The sequence below is a fragment of the Arachis stenosperma genome, chromosome 9 (genome assembly GCF_014773155.1).
Source record: "Arachis stenosperma cultivar V10309 chromosome 9, arast.V10309.gnm1.PFL2, whole genome shotgun sequence".
Classification (NCBI taxonomy): domain Eukaryota; kingdom Viridiplantae; phylum Streptophyta; class Magnoliopsida; order Fabales; family Fabaceae; genus Arachis; species Arachis stenosperma.
This window is the reverse complement of record NC_080385.1, coordinates 99846326-99855026: the sequence shown is the minus strand read 5'-3', so window position 1 is coordinate 99855026 and position 8701 is coordinate 99846326.

Here is an 8701-nt window from a genome sequence, read left to right as displayed (position 1 = left end):
ACCGGAAACCTCACGTCCTGCATCTGAAAACCACAAAATCCGCATGGGTGAGAACCAGAGGTCCCCAGCATTGTAACAGCTTCCACATATATAATACATAATAATAGAGGAAAGCCAAAGGCATTCCTAGAACTTCCTCCAGATAATATCAAAGCTTATAAACAAGCTAAACCATAAAAGGGAATCTGACAAAAGATTCTTCAGTCTAACTAATACTTCCCTTTCCAATTCCTTTAAACCTCCCAACCACCAGCAGGATACAACGTAGCAAACACAGTTATATCAAACAAGAAATATACAAGTAGGAACAATTAAGGCATTTAGACAATTAGCAAATAATATGCAGTCAAGTAGGCAATCTCAAACAATTCATATAGTATGCATATGATGAATGCCTGTCGCTAGTGGCTGATGATATTATCTGTCGATTATAGAGCCAACCCGACAAGTCCTGGCAGTTAACCATTGGACTGTCCCTCTGTCGTGTCTCCCCAACTTGAGTCATACTCAAAGTAAACTTGATCATAATCATGATCCATATCTATCACCCTCACTGGTAAATATTTATCCATCACCATCACTGGTGAATATTTATCCATCACCATCACTGGTGAATATTTTTGGGGGTAAGCTCGTCCGGGAATTTCACAGTGCCCGGCCACCCTGACGACATAGGGTCAAAAGAGCTTCAAGCCTCGACCTGGAGCACGTGGTGGCTAGCCACTGCTTTCTCCCAGGGAAACTCTCATCTCCGATAATGGAAGTGCAACTTTCACAATTCATTCAACAGCATATATATACGTTTATAGATAGCCATAATCATGGCCCCGCCGTAACACGGAAACAATCCAGCCATCCGGCTCACGGTTAAATCCATAACCAGCCACCCGGCTCACGGTTAAATCCATAACTAGCTGTTTCATCAACAATTACAGCCTTTCGGCCCATGGCATAACAAGCACTTCCACCACCATCCTCCGCATCTCACATAATCATCTTTGATCCTCTTTGATCATTCATTTTTCCCTTGCTTCACTCGCAAGTTACCACATTCACTAGCCCTTCTTCTCATAGCTAGACATATCATAATGATTTAAGACATAAGTGGTGAGATCGGAGGCTTAGAAGTATGAGATTTGGCTTTTAAAACTCAAAAATGAACTTTGGGATGAAAGCAGGGCCACGCGTACGCGCACTCTAAATGTACGCGTGGATGGCCTCAAAAACTCATCGACGCGTACGCGTCATGCACGCTAACGCGTGGATTGAAAAATAGCCAAACGACGCGCACGCGTCAACCACGCGTATGCGTGGGTACTCTCGTGCCCCAGGCACAAAGCTGGCACAGTTCTGGCACAACTCTCTGGAAAATGGCTGGTCATTGGGTGCAGCACAATCGGCGCGCCTACACACCTCACGCACACGCGTGGATGGCGCTTTTTGGAAGACCGGCGCGTACGCGTCAAGTGCGCCTACGCGCGAGGGGTATTTCTGCTAAAAATTTTCTAAGTTAAAAGCTGCAGAATTCACAGATTCAAACCCCTATCTTCCGATGGACATAACTTCCTCATTTTAAATCATTTTTCATCCGTTCTTCGAATGGCATGGACATCCCGGATCCAATTTCATTTCTAAACAGATTTGGTGCAAAATAGAGATCCGTAGTCCAAGTTATGTCCCGTCAAAGTATGCCAAAAAACCATGTTTTTCATACAAAACCACAAAGTGCCATTTTCAAAACAAGTCATTTTCAACTCTTTTCAAAATCAATCAAACATGCCAATTTCATCCCCTTTTTTTTTTGAAATCAATAAAAATCTATTAAATTCAACATCAAGCCTCCTCAACTCACACATTGAGACTTTACCACAATTTACAAAATCACTATCCCATCATTTTAACCCACTTCACCCAAGTGGCTCAAACTCAAATATATTGACATATCATATACTCTTTCTCATGCCAATTCTCAACAACATCAATTCCACTAAATCATCATTGTACACAATCAATATCATACTCACCATCAACATGGTTCAACCCACAATTCAACCATAACCAATCATCAAGCATATATCACAACATGCATATTTCTCATACATCATACCATCAAGGCATCATTAATCATCATCACATATAAGACCACATCATATATATCAACAATTCAACAACATCAACAATTCAATGCCTATCTTAGGGCCTCTAGCCTAAGTATTTCCTACCACATTACATATTAGATACGGGAAACCGAAACCATACCTTAGCCGATTTCCCAAGCTCAACTGGAGCACTTCCAAATCATTTATCCACAAGCTCTCAAGGCCTCAACACCTCCAAGAACAGATTTTTTACCACCAAATCCCTTTTTCAAGCTTTTCAAAATCACCATTCAAGCTCCAATATTCACATATACACAACCTAAGCCACAATCATCATACCCATACACAACATCTCAATACCCAAACATCATAGAATAAACAAATTACACTAGGGTTGAGAATCTTACAACACCCAAGGTCCAAGGAGACAAGATTAACCTTCTCCTTCAAGAGAGTTGGGTCCTATAACATCAAAGAGCCCAAAATCTCAACATTTTTGCTCATAAAACTCGAAAATAAGGCTGGAATTTCGAAGAGCAAAACGTGGCTTACCTCAAGATTAATTGTATGGGTTTTGTAGAGCTCTCTGCGGTGAACGCGTGGCCGCAAACGGAGCGGCAATCGGAGCTCTAGATCAAAATTTATGGAGGTTTGAAGATCAAGAGAGAGAAATAACTTGAGAGAGAGTTCTCCCCTCCATGGCCTCCATTTTCAGCATGTGAGTGTGTTTAGTGAGGAGAGAGAATGCTGAAAACTAGGGTTTTGGTTTAGTTTAGTTGGGCCAAGGGCTCACTTTGGGTCCGGTTGGCCCGGTTTGGCCCGTTCGGTCCAATCTTGGTCCGAATTCTATAAAATTGGTACCGAAATTCTCGTCTCAATCTCCTCTATCACATTTAGCCATAAAAATTCACATTTAGGGTTTCTAGAATAAATTCTCATTTATAGGTTAATTAGTCGTTAATTAATCAGATTTTACATTCTACCCACCTAATTGGGAATTTTGCCCACAAAATTCAAATGCAAATACCTGAGAATAAATGCGGATAATCCGTTCGCATCTCCGACTCAAGTTCCCAAGTGTGTTCCTCAACACCGCCTCGACTCCATGCCACTTTGACTAATGAAACCTCTTTTCCACGCAACCGTTTGATACTAGTATCATCAATTCTGACCGGAGCCACTAGAAGCGTCAAATCTTCCCTTAACTGAGCCGACTCAGGTTCTAACACATGGCTAGCATCAGGAGTGTACTTCCAAAGTTGCGACACGTGAAACACGTCATGCAGGTTCGAAAGATGAGGTGGTAGAGTCATCCGATACGCCACCGGTCCAATCCTCTCCAGGATCTGAAATGGACCAATGTATCGAGGATTCAACTTCTTTGCCTTAATCGTCCTACCTACTCCTGTAGTCGGAGAAACCTTAAGGAAAACATGATCTCCTTCCTCAAATTCTAAGGGCTTTCGCCTCTGATCGGCGTAACTCTTTTGACGACTCTGCGCCGTAAGCATCCTATCACGGATTTTCTTGACTTGTTCAGTAGTCTCAGCTATCATTTCTGACCCCAACAAGCTTTTCTCTCCAGCTTCATACCAACATAGCGGAGATTGACATTTTCTCCCATACAAGGCCTCATACGGAGCCATTCCGATGCTCGCATGATAACTATTATTGTATGCAAACTCCACTAATGGCATATACCGATCCCAACTCACCGGTTGGTCCAAAACACAAGCTCTCAACATATCTTCTAGTGTTTGGATCGTCCTCTCGGATTGACCATCTGTTTGAGGATGGTAAGCCGTGCTCAAGCTTAATCGGGTTCCAAAAGCTTTCTGAAATGCACCCCAAAACCTTGAAGTGAAACGAGGATCTCTATCAGAGATTATAGTAGCAGGTACACCATGAAGTCTCACAATCTCCTTTATGTATAACCGTGCTAGCTCCTCAAGGGTGTAAGTCATCCGAATGGGTAAAAAGTGAGCTGACTTCGTCAGTCGGTCCACAATCACCCAAATAGCATCAAAACCAGCCCTAGTCCTTGGCAATCCCGACACAAAGTCCATTGCAATACTTTCCCACTTCCATTGGGAATCTCTAAAGGTTGCAACATCCCGGAAGGTCTTTGATGTTCAATCTTTACCTTTTGACAAGTTAGGCACTTTGATACATATTCTGCAACATCAATCTTCATACCCGGCCACCAAAACATCGCCTTTAAATCATGGTACATCTTAGTACTTCCCGGGTGAATGGAGAATCCATTTTTGTGTGCCTCTTTTGAAATATCTTGCCTCAAAGTGCCAACATCTGGCACAATGATCCTACCCTTGAATCTCCATAACCCATCTTTTTCTTCTAACACTCTCCACTGTTTTCCTTGCTCAATGGCCGGTAACACCTTCCATAAAGCTTCATCATTCTGATGAGCCTTTAGGAGTTCGGACTTAAAGTCACTTGAGATTTCTAATCGACTCAAACACAAAGTTCCGGATACTTCTTGAGCACCAATTTTTAGACTCTCGAATCCCTTGAGCAACGTCTCCTCTTGAAGCATCATCCAAGCTGCATATAATGACTTTCGACTTAACGCATCCGCCACTACGTTCGCCTTTCCCGGATGGTAATGCAACTCAAAGTCGTAGTCCTTCAACAATTCCATCCACCTTCTCTGCCTCATATTAAGCTCTTTCTGATCAAAGAGGTACTTCAAGCTCTTATGATCAGAGAAAACTTGGAACTTAACCCCATAGAGGTAATGCCTCCACACCTTCAAGGCAAACACAACCGCAGCGAGTTCCAAATCGTGTGTAGGATAATTCACTTCATGCGGTCTCAACAGTCGTGAGGCATACGCCACCACATTATGATGCTGCATCAGCACGCACCTTAGACCCTTTAATGAGGCATCACAATACACCTCAAATGGCTCATTCGACTCGGGTAACACTAACACAGGTGCAGTGGTCAACTTTTTCTTCAATGTCTGAAAGCTCTCCTCGCACTCAGGAGTCCAAACAAACGGAGTGTCTTTGCGGGTTAACTTTGTCATTGGCAAAGCTATCTGTGAAAAGCCCTTGATAAACCTTCGGTAATATCCAGCTAAACCCAGAAAACTCCTTATCTCTGTTACGGTGGTTGGTTGCTTCCAATCCATCACAACCTCCACCTTAGTTGGATCTACGGCTATTCCTTTCTTACTCACCACATGGCCCAAAAACTTCACCTCACTCTTCCAAAACTCACACTTAGACACTTTTGCATAGAGTTTCTTCTCCTTTAGAATCTGCAACACGGTCCTCAAGTGTTCCGCATGCTCTTCTTCAGTCTTGGAATAAATCAGTATGTCATCAATGAAGACAACAACGAATTTATCCAGAAATAGACGGAAAACTCTATTCATGTAATACATGAATACCGCAGGAGCGTTCGTCAACCCAAAGGACATTACAATGTACTCGTAATGACCATAACGAGTCCTGAAAGCGGTCTTAGGGATATCCTCACCCCTCACCCTTATCTGGTGATAACCGGCTCGCAAATCGATCTTGGAGAAAACTCCAGCTCCTTGTAACTGATCCATGAGATCATCAATTCTCGGCAATGGGTACTTATTCTTTATTGTAACCTTGTTCAGCTGCCTGTCATCCACACAGAGCCGCATATTCCCATCCTTCTTCTTCACCAGTAACACTGGAGCACCCCACGGAGAGACACTTGATCGTATAAAATTCTTTCCCAACAAATCCTCTAACTGAGACTATAGCTCGTTCATCTCTAACGGTGACATCCTATAAGGAGCACTTGAGATTGGTCCCGCCCCGGGCACCAATTCAATAGCAAACTCAACCTCTCGGTTAGGTGGAAACTCATCAATATCATCGGAAAACACTTCCGGAAACTCACACACAACCGGAATCTGTTCCAACCTTTGATCATCACCCGAAACGCCCGCAGTTAACAACATGATACCCTGACATTCGGTTCCGGAACAGTTCACCATCATCGAATTCAAGTAATAATTATTCACCACGACCGGCCCTTCTGTATCTTCCGGCATAAAGTACACTGACTTTGTAAAACAATCAAGCAGGACATGGTTCTTAGATATCCAGTCCAATCCCAAGATAAGATCAAGACTGATCATCGGCAAGCAGACTAAATTATGAATAAAATCCCGCTGCTTAAACCTAAAGGAAACTTCCGGGCATCCTAGCCTAGTTACCGTGGCTTCATGGGTAGCATTGTACACTCTTAGATCATAACCTAAATTTACAATCTTCAGTCCTAACTCATGGGCTTTCTCAAATGCAATGAATGAATGTGATGCTCCCGAATCAAATAAAGCATTTAAAGTTTGACCAGCCATTTCACAGTTACCTCGAATAAGTGTCTCGGATCCCTCGGCACCTATGGCTGAGGAGGTGAACACCCGACCAGTCTGTTGTGCCATTCCAGCACCTTGTTTCTGCTTCTCCGGACAATTTACAGCTTTATGCCCCGCCTTTCCACAATTGTAGCACAAACCCCATCCGGCCTTGCATGGTGCTCCCGGATGGTGGCTTCCACACCTAGTACAAGCTTGATCATTCTGAGGCTGCTTTCCAAACTTCTTCCGTTGGGAGTTGTTGTTGTTGGGCCTCCTGAAAGAGCTTCCTCTCTTGAAAGGCAGACCTCTAAGCGCAAAGCTCTTCCCTCGGTTCTGTGGGAATGATCCTTTGTGACTCCCTTTCTCAGCGGTTGCCCTTTTCATACACTCTTCAGCAACCCTACACTTGTTTACCAACTCGGAGAAGGTCCTAATCTCCATTGGTCCCACTGAACTAAAAATTTCACTCCGGAGTCCTCCTTCATATTTAACACACTTTCATTCCTCATATTCCACCGGAGTCCCTTGGCACATACGAGAGAACCTAAACAGCTCCTCAAACTTGTCAGTATACTCTGATATGGACATAGTATCCTGCTTCAGCTGTAACAATTCAAGTTCCTTAGCCGTCCTAGCAAAAATCGGAAAGTACTTCTTATAGAACTTTTCTTGGAAAACATTCCAGGTGATATAGTCATCACCCTGCTGCAGAAGACGTCGGATGCCTTGCCACCAATGCGACGCTTCACCTGTGAGCATATAGGTAGCAAACTCGACACGCTGCCCTTCAGGTACCACTTGTGCTTGCAGAGCTCGCTCTATAGCCTGAAACCATGTATCAGCCTCAGTCGGGCTAGTAGTCCCCTTGAACTTAGGCGGATTAACCTTTAAAAAGTTTGCCAGTGTCATCGGGCCCTGAACTCCACCTCCATCATTACCATGGTTGTTCATCTGTTGACCAAGAGCCTCAGCAGTGGCTTGCATAGCAGCAGCCATGTTCTCCAACGAGGTCATAAAGTTCACCGGGTCATTAGGGTTATTCTCCAGTGCACGAGCATTCGTACGACCTCTCACACTACCTCTACCGCATCCACGAGGCGCCATCTGGTTCCTATACATACCAAACAATCGATATTAAGTTGATCAGTCTCAATATCGGAAGTCTAGTACTTCAAAGTCCCAAATGCATGCTCATGAACATTTATGCCAATTATATCAAGCAGATATACTAATAGCACATAACACACACACAGAGAATGCATAGAAGCATAGTCAGTCCATCCCTCAGGCTCTACAGGGACGAACTGCTTTGATACCATAATGTAACACCCTACCATACAGAGTCTTATGCTTAAGTCATAATTCAGAGATGCCAAGGTATTACGACCTCTAAAATAAAAATTAGTACGTATAGTAGTATGAATGATTGATTATAACTAGGAGCCTTTGTAGAAAAAGGGGTAAACAAAAATCGCAACTCTAAAGCACAACACTCCGATCGATAACGTAACGAACAAGGATAAACCAACGCGAGATTATAAATATAAAAAGGAGTGTCAAAAACAGGAATATCAAGACTCAAGATCCGGCTGTGAAGATAACCGGTCCGAGCATAGCAATATATACATATGATAAAAATAAGGAAAACCCCAAAGGAAACCCAAAGGGACACAAATACATAAAACTTATTCTCCAAAATCTCCCATAAGAGGAGTCATCATAGTTTGTATTATTTAATGGAGATAAAAGTATCTAAGCAAAACATATAAACCAAAACATGGTCCCGAGAACAAAGGATCTTCGCAAATCTAAAAGTCTCCAGCATGCCTCAACCGGAAACCTCACGTCCTGCATCTGAAAACAACAAAATCCGCATGGGTGAGAACCAGAGGTCCCCAGCATGGTAACAGCTTCCACATATATAATACATAATAATAGAGGAAAGCCGAAGGCAATCCTAGAACTTCCTCCAGATAATATCAAAGCTTATAAACAAGCTAAACCATAAAAGGGCATTTGACAAAAGATTCTTCAGTCTAACTAATACTTCCCTTTCCAATTCCTTCAAACCTCCCAACCACCAGCAGGATATAATGTAGCAAACACAGTTATATCAAACAAGAAATATACAAGCAGGAACAATTAAGGCATTTAGACAATTAGCAAATAATATATAGTCAAGTAGGCAATCTCAAACAATTTATATAGTATGCATATGATGAATGCCTGTCCC